This window comes from Schistocerca serialis, chromosome 6, assembly GCF_023864345.2.
Source record: "Schistocerca serialis cubense isolate TAMUIC-IGC-003099 chromosome 6, iqSchSeri2.2, whole genome shotgun sequence".
NCBI lineage: Eukaryota > Metazoa > Arthropoda > Insecta > Orthoptera > Acrididae > Schistocerca > Schistocerca serialis.
The window spans coordinates 724,689,256-724,709,413 of record NC_064643.1 but is presented as its reverse complement, the minus strand read 5'-3'; the positions used below and the strand labels follow the sequence as shown (position 1 = coordinate 724,709,413).

The following is a 20,158-nucleotide window of genomic DNA, read 5'->3' as shown; positions in this document are numbered from 1 at the left end:
GATTGTCTTCATTGTAGCTTTGTTTTTTACAAAGATGGGAAGAGCGGTATGACTTTTTTAAATGGCACACTGTATTTTTTATTTGGTAATTCATTTCCTCTCCTAAAGACCTATTCAAAAATGTATTACAGTGTACCATTTACTGAAACACAACCTTATTAATTACAAAACACAACACTGACTTTGAGCCCAGGATCACAAACTCGTCCACTTGCTGGAGTTGTAAGAAAACAAATGAGAACCAAGTAAAAACATAACACAAAATTGACTTTGACTCTCCTGTATGATTGCCCAAGAGTAGAACATTCAAAGGTACTCAAAGTGATGACCCCAGACACCGATACACTGGTGCACTCATTGAATGAAAGAATTATTTACTGCTTCCAGTGTTGCCTGGCTGAAGATAATTACAAGCAAGCACAATACATTCGTGCATGTCCTCTGAATTTATTGGAATGTCGCGTTAGACAACATCTTTAATGCATCCCCAAACAAAAAAGTCCAGAGGATTTAAATCAGGATACCTAGCAGGCCAAGCAGCTGTTCCTCCTTGACCAATCCATCTGGCATGATACCTTCGGTTCAGAACACAACATGCACGCCAGGCATCATGTCCTGGACACCAATCATGTTGATACCACACAAGCATTCTGGTTCTTAGCAGCATTTCATCCAGAAGAGGAGGAAGAATTCGTATGAGGAAGTTGGCATACTCTGTGCTGTTTAGACTACCATTGAAGAAATAAGGACCAATAATTGTAGTACCAAGCATCACACACCGGATGTTAAATCTCCATTGACGCTGATGTTCCACCTGTCTAAGCCATCGTGGGTTATCGCTGGACCAATAATGCATGTTCCTTTGTTTGAGAAGGAACATTCATCGGTAAATTGAACATTGGAGAAGAAGTTCGGGTTGGCGAGGATTTGCCACTCTGCCCACTGACAGAACTGTACATAATTCTGGAAATCGTACCCATGCAATTCTTGATGTAGGTGTAAATGGCAAGGATGTAAGAATACGATGTACACTGGTTTTAGGATTGCTAATCTCGTGTTCAAGCTGTCGTGCGCTCACATGTGGATTCATAGCTGTGGAAATGAGAATAGTAACATCGGCAGCTTTGTCTGTGAGAGTGCTACGACAATTGAGTTGTCGTGGGTCGAAACTTCCCGTTTCCTGAAACGTCGCAACAAGACGAGAAAACATCCATCAGGAAGGTGGGTTCTTGTCAGGATATCGCTCTCTGTGCAGTTCCGCTGCCTGCGTAGCATTTCTCCTACCTTCAACAACAACAATAAAAGAAACATTACATTGATGCAGTTTGTAGGAACGACAGCCTTTACTGTATGCCTACTCTACACAATAGTATTTAAAAGGATTAAACTACTGTACCAAGTGTACATGTACATAAGAAAACAGTATTGCAATTACTGTTCTGCTAACTTACATTCCCCATAGATGAGCAGCATTTCTACCTTCTCTTCTACATCTACATCTACATTGATACTCCGCAAGCCACCCAACGGTGTGTGGCGGAGGGCACTTTACGTGCCACTGTCATTACCTCCCTTTCCTGTTCCAGTCGCGTATGGTTCGCGGGAAGAACGACTGTCTGAAAGCCTCCGTGCGCGCTCTAATCTCTCTAATTTTACATTCGTGATCTCCTCGGGAGGTATAAGTAGGGGGAAGCAATATATTCGATACCTCATCCAGAAACGCACCCTCTCGAAACCTGGCGAGCAAGCTACACCGCGATGCAGAGCGCCTCTCTTGCAGAGTCTGCCACTTGAGTTTATTAAACATCTCCGTAACGCTATCACGGTTACCAAATAACCCGGTGACAAAACGCGCCGCTCTTCTTTGGATCTTCTCTATCTCCTCCGTCAACCCGACCTGGTACGGATCCCACACTGATGAGCAATACTCAAGTATAGGTCGAACGAGTGTTTTGTAAGCCACCTCCTTTGTTGATGGACTACATTTTCTAAGCACTCTCCCAATGAATCTCAACCTGGTACCCGCCTTACCAACAATTAATTTTATATGATCATTCCACTTCAAATCGTTCCGTACGCACACTCCCAGATATTTTACAGAAGTAACTGCTACCAGTGTTTGTCCCGCTATCATATAATCATACAATAAAGGATCCTTCTTTCTATGTATTCGCAATACATTACATTTGTCTATGTTAAGGGTCAGTTGCCACTCCCTGCACCAAGTGCCTATCCGCTGCAGATCTTCCTGTATTTCGCTACAATTTTCTAAAGCAGCAACTTCTCTGTATACTACAGCATCATCCGCGAAAAGCCGCATGGAACTTCCGACACTATCTACTAGGTCATTTATATATATTGTGAAAAGCAATGGTCCCATAACACTCCCCTGTGGCACGCCAGAGGTTACTTTAACGTCTGTAGACGTCTCTCCATTGATAACAACATGCTGTGTTCTGTTTGCTAAAAACTCTTCAATCCAGCCACACAGCTGGTCTGATATTCCGTAGGCTCTTACTTTGTTTATCAGGCGACAGTGCGGAACTGTATCGAACGCCTTCCGGAAGTCAATAAAAATAGCATCTACCTGGGAGCCTGTATCTAATATTTTCTGGGTCTCATGAACAAATAAGGCGAGTTGGGTCTCACACGATCGCTGTTTCCGGAATCCATGTTGATTCCTACATAGTAGATTCTGGGTTTCCAGAAATGACATGATACGCGAGCAAAAAACATGTTCTAAAATTCTACAAGAGATCGACGTAAGAGATATAGGTCTATAGTTTTGCGCATCTGCTCGACGACCCTTCTTGAAGACTGGGACTATCTGTGCTCTTTTCCAATCATTTGGAACCCTCCGTTCCTCTAGAGACTTGCGGTACACGGCTGTTAGAAGGGGGGCAAGTTCTTTCGCGTACTCAGTGTAGAATCGAATTGGTATCCCGTCAGGTCCAGTGGACTTTCCTCTATTGAGTGATTCCAGTTGCTTTTCTATTCCTTGGACACTTATTTCGATGTCAGCCATTTTTTCGTTTGTGCGAGGATTTAGAGAAGGAACTGCAGTGCGGTCTTCCTCTGTGAAACAGCTTTGGAAAAAGGTGTTTAGTATTTCAGCTTTACGCGTGTCATCCTCTGTTTCAATGCCATCATCATCCCGTAGTGTCTGGATATGCTGTTTCGAGCCACTTACTGATTTAACGTAAGACCAGAACTTCCTAGGATTTTCTGTCAAGTCGGTACATAGAATTTTACTTTCGAATTCAATGAACGCTTCACGCATAGCCCTCCTTACGCTGACTTTGACATCGTTTAGCTTCTGTTTGTCTGAGAGGTTTTGGCTGCGTTTAAACTTGGAGTGGAGCTCTCTTTGCTTTCGCAGTAGTTTCCTAACTTTGTTGTTGTACCACGGTGGATTTTTCCCGTCCCTCACAGTTTTACTCGGCACGTACCTGTCTAAAACGCATTTTACGATTGCCTTGAACTTTTTCCATAAACACTCAACATTGTCAGTGTCGGAACAGAAATTTTCGTTTTGATCTGTTAGGTAGTCTGAAATCTGCCTTCTATTACTCTTGCTAAACAGATAAACCTTCCTCCCTTTTTTTATATTCCTATTAACTTCCATATTAAGGGATGCTGCAACGGCCTTATGATCACTGATTCCCTGTTCTGTACATACAGAGTCGAAAAGTTCGGGTCTGTTTGTTATCAGTAGGTCCAAGATGTTATCTCCACGAGTCGGTTCTCTGTTTAATTGCTCGAGGTAATTTTCGGATAGTGCACTCAGTATAATGTCACTCGATGCTCTGTCCCTACCACCCGTCCTAAACATCTGAGTGTCCCAGTCTATATCTGGTAAATTGAAATCTCCACCTAAGACTATAACATGCTGAGAAAATTTATGTGAAATGTATTCCAAATTTTCTCTCAGTTGTTCTGCCACTAATGCTGCTGAGTCGGGAGGTCGGTAAAAGGAGCCAATTATTAACCTAGTTCGGTTGTTTAGTGTAACCTCCACCCATAATAATTCACAGGAACTATCCACTTCTACTTCACTACAGGATAAACTACTACTAACAGCGACGAACACTCCACCACCGGTTGCATGCAATCTATCCTTTCTAAACACCGTCTGTACCTTTGTAAAAATTTCGGCAGAATTTATCTCTGGCTTAAGCCAGCTTTCTGTACCTATAACGATTTCAGCTTCGGTGCTTTCTATCAGCGCTTGAAGTTCCGGTACTTTACCAACGCAGCTTCGACAGTTGACAATTACAATACCGATTGCTGCTTGGTCCCCGCATGTCCTGACTTTGCCCCGCACCCGTTGAGGCTGTTGCCCTTTCTGTACTTGCCCAAGGCCATCTAACCTAAAAAACCGCCCAGCCCACGCCACACAACCCCTGCTACCCGTGTAGCCGCTTGTTGCGTGTAGTGGACTCCTGACCTATCCAGCGGAACCCGAAACCCCACCACCCTATGGCGCAAGTCGAGGAATCTGCAGCCCACACGGTCGCAGAACCGTCTCAGCCTCTGATTCAGACCCTCCACTCGGCTCTGTACCACTCGCTGGTGTACATTCTACTCATACAGCTCTTCAATTGACGATGGTTGACAGAATGACAGGTCTGCATTCTACTTATGTTTACATTTGTCCTCTGTCAATGTCAGCATGTGGATGTGTTCCATTACCCCGAGTACCTGCACTAAGTGCTGGGAGCATCAACGTCAATGCTGTGTTATGCAATTAATAACGTCGTCTTTAAGTGAATGGTGCACTGTGATACATCTTTGAATCGGTCTTAAGGAGATGAAATTAATTACCAAATAAAAAATACAGTGTGCCATTTAAAAAAGTCATACTGCTGTTCATATCTTTGTAAAAAAAACAAAGCTACAATGAAGGCAATCATGCTGATTGATGTCCCCCTGAAAGCTAAAGAACATTTGCTTGAAACATTTTGTAATTTGCATCTGGACAAACAGTTATTTAGGTTGGTCAAGATAAATGGGACACCCTGTATACACTGATTAATTCTTTACATCACTGGCTAGGTGGGCACAGATTTTTATGGCAGAGTATCTCTCTCTCTTTTCTGTGCCACACTGTGACAGAGGGTGTGTGTAATCACTTGGTTTTTCATGTCCTCCGTGCTGAAGGAAATCCCGAGAACCTGAATTGAGGTAGATACCACCATTAGCTTCATCTACCATGTGCAACAGCATATCAAGAACATGATGTTATTTATTACCACAGTTTACAACAGCAAAGGGATGGGCTATGGAGCAGTAAACAACAGGTCAGCAGTCATACCATCTAGTGTCACCACCTCATTCTAAGGTAAAGAAACAACTGCTCCACATAGTTAACTCTTCTCAGACAAACACTAGCAAGGGCACACAAACACAGCCATCGGATGTTCCAAATATTGAAAAATGTCATCTAGACTGGAAAGTTGAAGTATGCACAGTTATAGGCTGATGGCAATGGTACAAGCATGTCTAAGTGACATAAGACAAAGCATGTCACTTATTAATCAGCACCCATTAGGCAGATGGTGGAATTAATTTCTTGGTTGGTTGGTTGGTTGGTTTGGGGAAGGAGACCAGACAGCGTGGTCATCGGTCTCATCGGATTAGGGAAGGATGGGGAAGGAAGTCGGCCGTGCCCTTTCAGAGGAACCATCCCGGCATTGGCCTGGAGTGATTTAGGGAAATCACGGAAAACCTAAATCCGGATGGCCGGACGCGGGATTGAACCGTCGTCCTCCTGAATGCGAGTCCAGTGTCTAACCACTGCGCCACCTCGCTCGGTTTAATTTCTTGTTGAGGATGTTTACACAGTATGAAATGGGGCTCATGATACGCGTGCCACTGCCTGTCACCAGTGAATGATACAGCAACTTACTGTCAAATTGTATGCTCCTGTTGGTTTGTCTGCAGCAACACAATATACCATTTCACTGTTCACAAAATGTGTCAATGATTTCAGGAACATTCTACACACATGAGAATGATTGTGTGAACCTACAAGTCACCTGAGCACAGTACTACTGCACATGCGCAATACCATGAGAGCTAGGTGTCTTTATTTCCAACGGTTCTGCAAATTTGGTCAGTAGTTGTGTGTCTCTAATACCAGAGTGGGGATGCTGGATCTTGGTTTACACCTTTATATTTCCAAATATGCTTCACCGATATATGATTTCATACCTTTACATATTCCTTTATATTATAATTTTAACCATGCTAATGGTAGGCAAGTTGCCAACTGTGGCAGTGTATGATTGTTACTAAACGGCTACCTCGGGGGTGGGGGATACAAGTAGGTGTGTGAGGGGGGGACGACGACGACGACGACGACGACGACGTGTGTGTGTGTGTGTGTGTGTGTGTGTGTGTGTGTGTGTGTGTGTGTGTGTGTGTGTTTTTTTAGGGCTCAAAACTGCTATGGTCATTAGCGCCCGGTCCGGGACTTAAGAAACAGTAAAAAACCGAAAATGGAAGCCAGCAGCAATGGTAACAAAAGTCATAAAATTGGAGAAACTAAAAACAGAAGGAAGGCTTAAATATCCTCTACAGAAGGGGTTGGTTGTCCCCAAAAAAAGCTTCAAATGACTGACGTCATTTCACTGGCACCAATAAACTCGAGAACGCGATCGGCTGAGTGCGTGTCATCTGCTAAAATCGATGATATATCAGGCGACAGCTGTAGACGGGAGCGTAACGGATTAAAATAGGGGCACTCAATTAAAAGGTGTCTTACCATCCACAGCTGAGAGCAGTGGGGACAGAGTGGGGGAGGATCGCCGCTTAAAAGATGTCGATGGCTAAAGAGACAATGCCCTATCCGGAGTCTAGTTAAAATAACCTCCTCCCGACGACGCGTTCGGGAGGAAGAGGTCCAAGCACAAGGAAGAGCTTTCACGTCCCGCAATTTATTATGGGGAAGTGTCGACCAATGTGCGTGCCATAAAAGAACAACACGACGACATAAAACGCTCCGTAGATCGGCGAAGGGAATCGATTGAATAGCTGGCCGAAGAAGAGAGACTGCAGCCTTGGCTGCTATATCGGCCGCCTCATTTCCACAGATACCAACGTGTCCCGGGAGCAAGAGGAACGCCACTGAGACGCCCCCCAGGTAGAGCAAGTGCAGACAGTCCTGAACCCAGTGGACCAGAGGGTGCACAGGGTAAAGAGCTTGGAGACTGAGGAGAGAGCTGAGAGAATTTGAGCAGATAACGTACTGTATCCGCTGATGGTGGCGGATGTAGTGGACAGCCTGGAGAACAGCGTAAAGCTCCGCAGTATAAACCGAACACTGGTCAGGGAGCCGAAAGTGATTTGGGGTGTCGCCAACAATATAGGCACTCCCTACACCTAACGATGTTTTCGAGCCATCGGTGTAAATAAATGTGGCTTCCTTCATTTGTGCACATAGAGCAGCAAATGCCCGACGATAAACAAGTGAAGGGGTACCATCCTTGGGAAATCGACAAAGGTCACGGAGCAGGCAGATCCGGGGACGGAGCCAAGGCGGTGCTGTACCCCAAGTTGTCAAGAAGGTTTTAGGAAAGCAGAAGGAAAGAGAACGGAGCAGTTTACGGAAGTGGACTCCCGGTGGTAGTAGGGAGGAGGGGCGGCCTGCGTACCCTACATCAAAGGAGGCACCGAAAAAAATGTCATGGGCTGGATTAGCAGGCATGGAAGACAGATGGCTAGCATAACGACTCAGAAGGACTGCTCGCCGATTGGACAGCGGAGGTTCAGCAGTCTCAGCATAAAGGCTTTCCACAGGGCTGGTGTAAAAAGCTCCAGACACTAAACGTAATCCACGGTGGTGGATAGAGTCGAGACGCCGAAGAATAGACGGCCGAGCAGAGGAGTAGACTATGCTTCCATAGTCCAATTTCGAGCGCACTAAGGCGCGATAAAGGCGGAGAAGGACCACTCGGTCTGCTCCCCAGGAGGTACCATTCAGGAAACGGAGGGTGTTGAGGGATCGCAGACAGCGAGCCGAAAGATAGGAAATGTGGGAGGAACAGCACAGTTTTCTGTCAAACATAAGACCCAAGAATTTAGCGACGTCCGAAAACGGAAGGTTGACAGGTCCTAGATGTAAGGAGGGTGGAAGAAACTCCTTACGTCGCCAAGAATTAACACAAACGGTCTTACTGGGAGAAAAACGGAAGCCGGTTTCAACGCTCCAAGAGTGGAGGCGATCGAGACATCCTTGAAGACGTCGTTCAAGAAGGCTGGTCCGTTGAGAGCTGTAGTAGATCGCAAAATCGTCCACAAAGAGGGACCCCGAGACATCAGGAAGGAGACAATCCATAATTGGATTTATGGCAATGGCAAACAGTACAACACTCAGCACGGAGCCCTGGGGTACCCCGTTTTCTTGGGAGAAAGTACGGGAGAGAGTAGTGTTCACCCGCACCCTAAATATGCGCTCTGCCAAAAATTCGAGAAGAAAATGGGGCAGCCGACCTCGAAAGCCCCAAGAGAATAGTGTGCGGAGGATGCCTGTCCTCCAACAGGTATCGTGTGCTCTCTCCAGATCAAAAAATATTGCTACTGTTTGGCGTTTCCGGAGAAAATTGTTCATGATGTAAGTGGAGAGAGCAACAAGATGGGCAACTGCAGAATGATGCTTTCGGAATCCGCTTTGGGCAGGTGTTAAAAGACTGCGGGATTCCAGCCACCAAGCTAAACGGTAATTCACCATATGCTCCAAAACCTTACAGACACTACTCGTGAGAGAAATGGGGCGATAGCTAGACGGGAGATGTTTGTCCTTTCCAGGTTTCGGAACAGGAACGACGATAGCTTCCCGCCATCGTCTGGGAAAAGCACTGTCGGTCCAAATTCGATTATAAAGGCGAAGGAGGTAATGCAGACTATGTGTTGATAAATGCAGCAACATTTGGACGTGGATACCATCCGGTCCTGGGGCGGAGGAGCGAGAAGAAGAGAGTGCATGTTGGAGTTCCCGCATGGAGAAAACAGTATTGTAGCTTTTGCGATTTTGAGAGGAGAAAGCAAGATGTTGCACTTCCGCTGCACGTTTCTTCCGAAGAAACGCTGGCGGGTAATTTGAAGAGCTCGAAATCTCAGCAAGGTGCTGACCCAATGAGTTAGAAATTGCGACGGGGTCCACTAATGTATTATGCGCGACAGTGAGCCCGGAGACCGGGGAGAAACTAGGCGCGCCTGAGAACCGTCGAAGCCGACTCCAAACTTCCGAGGAGGGAGTGAAGGTGTTAATTGAGCTAATAAAGAATTTCCAGCTTGTCTTCTTGCTATCGCGGATGACACGACGGCATCGCGCACAGAACTGCTTATAGCGGATACAGTTGGCCAAAGTAGGATGGTGGCGGAAAACGCGAAGAGCACGTCGCTGCTCACATATTGCGTCACGGCATGCCTCGTTCCACCAAGGAACTGGGGGGCGCCGGGGCAATTCGGAGGTGCGTGGTATTGAACGTTCCGCAGTTGTAAGAATAACGTCTGAAATATGAGTGACCTCATCGTCGACGCTAGGAAAGTGACGGTCATCGAATGTCGCTAGAGACGAAAAAAGTGTCCAATCGGCTTGGGCAAACTTCCAGTGTCGCGGGCGCATATATGGCAGTTGAGGCTGCAGTCTAAGGACACATGGAAAGTGGTCACTCGAGTGCGTATCATCAAGGGCGAACCATTCGAAGCGCCGAGCTAGCAGAACAGTACCAACCGCAAGGTCCAAATGAGATAAAGTTGTCGTGGAGGCAGACAAAAATGTAGGGACCCCAGTGTTGAGGCAAACTAGATCCGCTTGGTGGAAGACGTCTAGCAATAGTGAGCCATGTGGACAAGGATGTGGAGATCCCCAAAGCGGGTGGTGGGCATTGAAGTCCCCAACCAGCAAATAGGGGGGTGGAAGCTGACCAAGAAGATGAAGGAGATCAGCTCATGCCATTGGTGTGGATGATGGAATGTATACAGTACAAAGAGAGAATGTGTATCCAGAAAGGGAAAGACGGATGGCGACAGCTTGGAAGGAAGTGTTTAAGTGGATTGGGTGATAATGGAGAGTATCATGGAGAAGAATCATGAGTCCTCCATGGGCTGGAGTGCCTTCAACAGAGGGGAGATCATATCGAACGGACTGAAAATGAGGGAGAACAAAGCGGTCATGGGGACGCAGCTTTGTTTCCTGAAGACAGAAGATGACTGGTGAGTGGGATCGTAAGAGGACAGACAATTCATCCCGATTGGCTCGAATGCCGCGGACATTCCAGTGGACAATAGACATAGGGTGAACAAAAAATGGAGGAATGCGACCAAGGGCGCCGTCAACTCAACGACTGCTCAGAGCTTGCGACCGACAGCATGGAATGGCATTCAGCCGAATTCAGAAGATCCTGATCCATAGGTTGTTCAGGAGCAGCTCCTGCCACCAGCGATTGGCCGGTTGATCGGCAGAACCCGATGAAGGGTGAGCCATAGAGTGGGCAGGTGAAAGTGGTGAGGTTGAACGGACGATCTTTGCGCTGGCCGATCTGACGATCGTGGCACTAAAGGTGAGGTCGCAAGTCTGCGTGGCCGCCTCCTTTGTTGGCCGAGGAAAAGCAAGGACAGTGCTGTATTTTCCTGTCTGAGGCACGGTGGGTTGTCGACTAGCGAATAATTTTCGAGCAGCAAAGGTCGACACCTTTTCCTTCACTCTGATTTCCTGGATGAGCTTTTCATCCTTAAAAATGGGCCAATCTCGAGAGGAAGCAGCGTGGTCACCCATACAGTTGATGCAGCGAGGGGATGGAGGTGGACAAGCACCCTCATGGGCATCCTTGCCACACGTAACACATTTGGCCGGATTGGAACAGGACTGGCTGGTGTGATTGAGCCGCTGACACCGATAGCAATGCATAGGGTTTGGGACGTAAGGGCGAACAGAATTTATCTCATAGCCTGCTTTGATTTTCGATGGAAGTTGAACTTTGTCAAATGTCAAGAAGACAGCACGGGTTGGAATGATGTTCGTGTCAACCCTTTTCATAACTCTATGAACAGCCGTTACGCCCTGGTCAGACAAGTAGTGCTGAATTTCTTCATCAGACAATCCATCGAGGGAGCGTGTATATACGACTCCACGCGAGCAATTTAAAGCGCGGTGCGCTTCAACCCGGACAGGGAAGGTGTGGAGCAGTGAAGTACGCAGCAATTTTTGTGCCTGGAGGGCACTGACTGTTTCTAACAACAAGGTGCCATTCCGTAATCTGGAACAAGACTATACAGGACCTGCATTTGCGTCGACACCTTTCTGAATAATGAATGGGTTGACCGTGGAGAAGTCGTGACCTTCGTCGGACCGAGAAACAACAAGGAACTGTGGCAACGATGGAAGAACTGTCTGTGGCTGAGACTCAGTGAACTTACGCTTGTGAGCAGACATAGTGGAAGGTGAGGAAACCATTGCGGAAGAATCCCCCATGATTACCGGCGTCTCCGATGGCGCGCTCCTCCCTTGTGGGGGCCCTCTCTGAGGCCACTCCTGCCTTAGGTGATTGTTCACACCTCAGGTCACACCTCCCGACAAACGGACGGAGGGACCAATCGGCACTTTTGGAAGGTATCAGCTCGGGTAATCACCCCTCCCTGGGCTTGGCCGTTACCAGGGGGTACGTACGTGTCCTACCTGTCTACCCGGGGCGGGGAATTACGCGTTACCCCGTCACCGGCTACGCACAAAAATGCGTGGGTCGGCCTTCAGACACGCACAGGGAGGAAGAAAGAGAAAGGGAAAGGAAAGAAGAGAGGTCTCAAACGCCGCAGCGGAGAAAATGGTAAAGAGAAGAGGTAAGGAAAGGGAAGGACAAAGAAAGGAAGAAGACATACAAGCAAAGAAGGCGAAGAATGCGTTACATTTACGAGCGTCCGTCTCCGGACGTAGGCACAAACCATACTCCCAGATGGGGAGAAAGGGAAGGAAAGAGCCAGAGGTGAGGGGAGGAGGGGCGAAGATGGGGGATGGAGAAAGATGCGGAAAGGGAAGGTATGCAGCCCAGAAAGGACGGAAGGCCACATTAGCTCGGGGTCCCGTGCTCGCTACGCACGTATCCACAAAAGAGTTGTGGACCCCCTGGGTGTGTGTGTGTGTGTGTGTGTGTATGTGTGTGTGTGTGTGTGGGGGGGGGGGGGGGTTAAGTGTGTGGAGGGGGTGCGTGTGTGTGCATTACACTTATTGTCAGGAAAGCAGTACTGTGGGAAAAGAAAAACTAAGCAGGTGGTTGAGGGCGGCGTGGTGACCAAAAGGCCCGAATACGTGGGCAGAGGGGGACGGGGGCCCGAGTACGTGGGCACGGGGGTAAGGGCGCCCGAGTACGCGGGCACAGGTGTAAGGGCGCCCGAGTACGCGGGCACAGGTGTAAGGGCGCCCGAGTACGCGGGCACAGGTGTAAGGGCGCCCGAGTACGCGGGCACAGGGGTAAGGGCGCCCGAGAATGCGGGAACAAGGGTAATGGCGCCCGAGTGCGTGGGCAGAGGGGTAAGGGCGCCCGAGTGCGTGGGCAGTGGGGTAAGGGCGCCCGAGTGCGTGGGCAGTGGGGTAAGGGCGCCCGAGTACGTGGGCGCAGGGGGAAGGGTGCCCGAGTACGTGGGCGCAGGGGGAAGGGCGCCCGAGTACGTGGGCGCAGGGGGAAGGGCGCCCTTACACTTTTCATACGTCCAAGACTACAATGTCAATCATGTTGAACAGTAAGATGTAAATTTAAATTGAAAGTGACAAAATGAGAACACAATAGACAAACTACTCAAACACAATTTAGCAATCTGAATTATGAAATGCTACAGAGATAAGAGCCAGAAAATCTACTGTACACTTAAACTTGTCAACAGCGAGCATGCATCTGATCAGAGGTGTGATTATTCTAATCGTCATCACTCAGAGGGCTTGGAGAGCCAAGTGAACTTGTCTAATTGCTAAAGGAGAACCCAGGGGCTGCACTTAAACTTGTCAATAGCACGTGGGGAAAAGAGGATAATGACCAGTTAACCCACCAACAGAAGTCAACAGGTTAACAATGAAAGGTTATTCTTCAAAGTAAATAATGGATTTCAATCTTTTTACACTTCTACAGGTTTTCTCTTTGCATTAATGTCACACTGCATTGAAGGGGAAAATATGACAAATGTCATTTGAAACTTTAGCATAAAAGTAAATTCCTGTTGTGATTAAAATTAAGTCAGTGTTTGACTTTTCAGTATGGAAGAGAATTAGAGAAGCAACTGGTGGTCTCATCTGGTTTTTCTACATATTCAGTGCTCATTTTCTGCTTTCACTTTAAGCACTGCAGACAACCACGACTTGCAGAACTGCCAGCATTCTGCACTGGAAATTTGATCAATTCATACTGTCAGTATACAAAGTTGTGTGTGAAACGCGAAACTAAAATATTATGCTCCAAAAAGGCCAACGTAAGATACAGATGCTAAACTGCATAGTGTCCTTTACTTTTTCAACTCTTTGCTAGCTATGGATTCTCAAGTTGCTGCCAGTAACACAGAAATAAAATGAGTAGTATCACCACTCACCGAACATGGTAAACATCTGCTACACCATTAATTGTCCGAGATGCCTCCTTACATACAGTAATGAATGATCCCAACTTCTTGTACTGTGTCAATACGACGAAGAGCTTGTTTCTGAAACAAAATTTTTTTAGTCATTTTAATTCTATTAATCTTGTTTCTGTCTACATATTTTTCAGACAAGACATAAATTCAGCTACAAACCAATCCATGACAACCAAGTAAAATCACATTCTTACACATGTAAACAATACAATTTACAGTCAACAAACTAATTGTTAAAAATTTGCATACCACAAAAACTTCAAACATTTGACATTCCCTGTTTGTCTCAGTAGAGCAGTGCTTACTGTGGCTGCTATTGCAAATTGATCAATGAACGAAATATGTTTCTTTTACCTCAACATTTAATCTTGTGTCTGCTGAAATTAAGGCTATGTAAGTATCATCACAGAAGATTCACAAATGTAATACTAACAAAATGATATTAAGTCTGAAGTAAACCAAAATGTTCAAAAAGGGAGATGTGTTCTGAACTTTATTTGGGGTCACTCAGACATACTATTTCACAAAACAGAAATCAACCACAAATAAGAAAATTGTTTAAAAATTTGTGGTCAGCTGCTCCAGCATCTAAGCAATTCTAAAACATAATCCAGTCACAGGCATCTATATAAGCAGTTATAATCACATCAAAATATGTTAACTAATGAAGGGATAGGTTGATAGGACACATGCCGAGGCATCAAGGAATAATTAGTTTGGTTACTGAGGAAAGGGGGTAGAGTAAAATCAAGGTATGAATATAGTAAGCTGGTTTAAATGGATGTAGGGTGTATTTGTTATGCTGAAATGAAGATGGTTGCATAGGATTGAATAGCATCTCAATTTTCTGCGTTTACTAAGTAGTAACATCAAGAATTATTTTACATGAATTATACATGCTGTTTAGACACTCAAAGCATACAGCAAATATAAATCCCAAGAAGTTACATTTTCACCTGCAATATTCTACAATCAGCACCACAACATGAGAGAGCTGAAAAGAAAACATGTGCCTAAGCTTATTCTCTGGTTGTTTCCTGCTATGGCAGCTGTCCATACACGATTAGCAATCAGTTATTTTGTTATTCTGAATGAGGTAAAGTTTGCCACATCACAAAGAGCTTTATATTTCATCTCTATAATCACTATGTTAGGCTAATTCAAGACATTCATTACAAAACGGCGGGTCCCTACCTAAGAACTGTGTTTGGATTTCTTGCCATTCCATTTGTGTATGGAGCATGGAAAGAATCATTGTTAAATGTCTGTGTGCACTTTCAATTAAAATAATCTTGTTCACATGATCCCTACACAAGAGATACATAGGTATATTCCTAGATTCAGGATTTAAAGCTGGTTCTTGAAACTTCGTAAGTAGGCTTTCTTGGGATAATTTAAGTTTCTCTTCAAGAATCTGCCAGTGCAGTTTCTTCAGCAACTCTGTAAGACACTCCCATGGGTCAAACAAACCTCTGACCATTTGCGCTGCGCTTCTCTCCAGTTTCCCCTGCTAGCCCGATTTGGTATGGGTCCCACACACTTGACCAATACACTAGAATGGGTCAAATGAATGATTTGTAAACTATCTCCTTTGTAGACTGATTGCATTTTCCTAGTTTTCTACCAATACACCAAGGTCTGCTTTACCCACAGCTGAGCCTATTTCATTGTTCCACCTCACATCCCTACTAACTGTTACACCCAAGTATTTATATGATTTTCCAGATTCCAGCTGTGACTCACTAATAATATTATTTGGAGGATTTTTCATATCGTAACGTGCACAGTTTAATGTTTTTGAACATTTAACCCTACAACCACCAAGCACGGGCCAAAACTGCCCGTAAAAAGGCACATTTTGCCAAGCATGGACAAAAATTGCCTTTACATTTTTCTTTTATTAAATTTCAGTTGGCAAACTCAAATGTGAGTTTTACAGCGTCTTGTTGAGAGTAATTGTTGAGTCTCACTTTCATTGTTGATTACTACCCATTAGTATTAGCAACTAATTTGTTTGTGTGGCCATTCTTCGCAGCAAGCACAGAAATATTTGCTTTGTAAATAAAAAAATGCCTTCTCCTGCTGCACTGTGTTTTATTCCCCCAGGGGTCTTTTGTCTTTTTTCACTTTAAGGTATCATCTTTGAGATTTAACCAAACAACATGGGATACACAATGAACTAAAAGTAGTTATATTTTGAAGTTCAAAGTTGATCAAATCTCTATGTTGGCGACAGAAGACTGACAGTGCACCAGAACATCTAGAACAAACAAAATGAAAAGTGGGAAGAAAAATGTTTGTAACATAAAAGCATGCTTATGTTTCGTAAATAGAGTACTAGAGCAACCTCCAGCATGTGACCGGATGAGAAGAAATGAAGATGCCAACTAAAAACACAAAGAACTGTTGCAAGTAACCACGTATTTACATAAAAAGCGAGAGGTGAACTGTTTTATAATCGACAAATAATACGTAACAAGAGAAAAGTGTCCCACTTATGACGCCTTAAAGTGAAAAAAAAAGGTGAAGAGCATCTGGGAGAGGAAAAAAATACAGTGCAGCAAGAGAAGGCATTTTTTATTTACAAAGCAAATATTGTTATTAGCAGTTTGTCACGACGGAGCAAACATTTTCCTTGTAAAGTAGATTTTCTGAAATGAGTTTAGAGGCTTCAACGATGCAGAACTTCTTGCAGAACTTTTACCTGGCTATGAATTATCCGATTTCAGTAATTTTGAGTTGGATCACACAGACATAGAAGCGAATAATGAAGTAGTGAAAGATGAAGAAGAAACAAGCCATGTAGGTAATGCTACAAACAAATATGTTAGAAGTTCTGGTAGAGTGTATCTTGCAGAAGCCCCAAGGCATTGTAAAAGGGATTTTGCCAACACAGTCTGTGAACATCAGGGAATAACTACTGCTGGGAAAGTAACAAGTATACGTGAGTCATTCAAGAAATTTTTCACTCCTGAAATAGTACACAAATTGTTGACCATGCAAATGAAGAAGCTGAAAGAAAACAATTACCCCCTGCTAGCATTTCTGAAATACACTCATGCTCATAAATTAAGGATAATGCTGATACATGGTGAAACAATGCTCTGGTGGGCAGTTTTCGGGTTTAAATCACCTTGGGGTATGACCATGCGGTTGCACGGTGGCACTGGCAGCAGTCCACATACGCAGAGGTGTGTGTCAGAGTAAGGTGCAGTGAGTAAGTGTGCAGACATTTTCAGACGTGCTAATGGTGAATGTGCGCTGAAAATGGCTCAAAGAACACATATTGATGACGTTATGAGGGGTAGAATACTAGGGTGACTGGAGACTGTTCAAACACAGCATGTCGTCGCACGGGCCTTCTGTGTGCCACAAAATGTGATCTCAAGATTATGGCAACGATTCCAGCTGACCAGGAAATGTGTCCAGGTGCTACAGTATGGGAAATCCACAGTGTAAAACACCACAAGAGGACCGATATCTCACCATCAGTGCCTGCAGACGGCCACGGAGTACTGCAGGTAGCCTTGCTCGGGACCTTACCGCAGCCAATGGAACAGATGTCTCCAGACACATAGTCTGCAGACAACTGAACAGACATGGTTTATTCGCCTGGAGACCTGCAAGGTACATTCCACTGACCCCTGGTCACAGGAGAGCACGTAAAGCCTAGTGTCAAGAACTCACTACATGGTCATTGAAAGAGTGGTCCCAGGTTATGTTCATGGACGCATCCAGGTATAGTCTGAACAGTGATTCTCGCTGGGTTTTCATCTGACGTGAACCAGGAACTAGACACCACCCCTTAATGTCCTTGAAAGGGACCTGTATGGAGGTCGTGGTTTGCTGGTGTGGGGTGGGATTATGATTGGAGCACGTACACCCCTGCATGTCTTTGACAGAGGAACTGTAACAGGTCAGGTGTAGCAGGACATCATTTTGCACCAGTATGTCTGCCTTTTCAAGGGCGCAATGGGTCCCACCTTCCTCCTGATGGATGATAACGCAGGTCCTCACCGAGCTGCCATCGTGGAGGAGTACCTTGAAACAGAAGATATCAGGCGAATGGAGTGGCCTGCCTGTTCTCCAGACCTAAACCTCATCGAGCACATCTGGGATGCTCTCTGTCAACGTATCGCTGCACATCTTCAAACCCCTAGGACACTTCAGGAGCTCTGACAGGCACTGGTGCAAGAATGGGAGGCTATAATCCAGCAGCTGCTCGACCACCTGATCCAGAGTATGCCAATCCGTTGTGCGGCCTATGTACATGTGCATAGTGATCATATCCCATATTGATGTCGGGGAAACAGTGGAGTTTTGTAGAACACGTGTTTCGGGACGGTTTTCTCAACTTATCACAAATACCGTGGACTTACAGATCCATGTCGTTTGTGTTCCCTATGTGCCTATGCTGTTAGCGTCAGTTTTGTGTAGTGCCATGTTGTGTGGCACCGCATTCTGCAATTATCCTTAATTTATGAGCATGAGTGTATATGCTTTGATAAGAATTTTAATTCTAATGGGAACTAACCAGGACACCAATATTTCTTTAGCTAACTTATGATTAAATTTGTTGGGAAGAGCCAAATAAAGAGGAACTATGTGTAAGCCAAGAGCATATCAGCTACTGAAAATTCTTTGCTTTGATGTTAAAGGCATCAGGGCAGAAAGACATATAAGAAACAAATTTTCACCACTGTGTGAATTATTTGAAGAATTGAATGGAGTATTCCCAAGGTACTTCAGAAGTGGACCTCACAATACAATTGATGAAATACTACGTCTTTACAAATGTTGTCGTCCTTTTACAGTTTTCCTTAAAGACAAACCTGGAAAATATGGTATACTTGGTAGAAATCTTAGAAGTATAACTGAACGATACATAGTAAAAATGGAAGTGCATACTGGAAATGTAGATCTGCCTGTGAATGAGGTCCTCTTGAGATTGTGAAGAGACTGGTGGAGCCAATAAAGAATACAGGCTACAATATCACAACTGACTGTTTCTACACTTCTGTGGAATTGGACATACGGTACAAAGATTACAAACTTACGATGTTTGGGACACTCAAATCCAACAGAAAACACACAATGCAAGAACTTAGGATGGGAGTAGACAGAGAGCCACTTTCCTCCAAATTTGCATTCACAGATAAGTCTATTAAGAAGCCTAAATAACAATTGTCTCTTACATCACAAAGGAAAACTAAAAAAAATCTGTTGATGATGCATAACATTGTGAAGCGGGAGCAGACATTGATACACCAAAAAGTAAACCCATATTAAACCATAATATAAGTCCACTAAGGGAGGAGTGGATGCCATAGATCAAATGACCAGGACATACTCTAAGTTGGCCACTTCCAATGATCTACAGCCTATTTGATATAGCTGCAGTAAACTCATACATACTGTTCAAGATGAATGTGGCTAAAAGAATGAAGGTAAATCAAACACTAGAAAACTGTATATCCAAGAATTAGGCTTTGAACTTTTGAAACCATATGTAGAAGAGTGGTCCAAGGACTTAAAAGGACTCTGGCCACCTATTTTTTGTGCAATGGGAGATACCCTTGGAAAGAAACTAGAGGTAACCAAAATTTCTGCATATGAGGAACTAACTAGGAAAGCAAGATGCTAAATATGCTTGAAGAATGCAAATAACCAGAACACCAGAGACAACATCACGAAAAACAAGTTAACATGTACAGGTAAATTTCTTCTGTAAATGACAGTATTCTCTCCAAGTGAAGATTGTTTTTCGAAAGTTTTCAACGTACCATAACCTATACTTGTGCAAGTGTTTTGTTTCTGTTTTTGAAACTTTCCTTCAAGGAGAAAACTGTATTATTCAGTACGTAGATCAAAGATGCATAGAAGCTCTGGAAAGCCTGACTATTCGAGTACAGACTTTATGTTTCTAGTTTATACAAACTTTCACTGTCCAATATATCTCCACTGTTGTTGTTATATTCACCATACATGTTCAAAAAATTCTGTTTTTAGTTATGTTGTCATTATTTCCTGTTAAACTGGTTTCACATTGGAAACACAATTACTTAAAATAAATACATATTAATAGGATTTACAGCTTATTGTAACACAGGCAAAATTTGCCCTTGGCTGGTGCTCCTTGTAACCTAATATACGTTAGTACTCTTAGGGTTAAAACAAGCTGCCAGCCATTGCACGGCTTTGAAATCTTATCAAGGTCTGACTGATTATTTGCACAGCTTCATTCAAATGTACATCACTGTAGACAACTCCACCACCTGCAAAAAGTCTTAGCTACTATCAATATTGTCCACAAAATCATTAACACACAACATGCACCGAAATCCATGCTCATTGGCTGGGAGGAGGTCATTCTTTTTGAGATACTTGATTACGTTGGAGCTCAAAATATGTTCCAAGTTTCTAAAACAAAAATGGATGTCAAGGAATTGGATGGTAGTTTCTGCTAATCTTCTTGTAGACATACATGAACTGAGCTTTCTTACAACTACTGCGCAAAGTTTTTTGTTTGAGGGATCTATGA

At 44.5% G+C, this 20,158-nt stretch overlaps 1 long non-coding RNA gene across 1 annotated transcript in view; it reads right to left on the bottom strand.

The window, feature by feature from the left end:
- Window positions 1-20,158, bottom strand: part of LOC126483827 (uncharacterized) — a 57,609-nt gene that overhangs the window by 17,759 nt on the left and 19,692 nt on the right. Inside the window, exon 2 of the long non-coding RNA XR_007587780.1 lies at window positions 13,576-13,686. This is a non-coding gene — a long non-coding RNA (uncharacterized LOC126483827). The remainder of the gene's footprint in view (window positions 1-13,575; window positions 13,687-20,158) is intronic.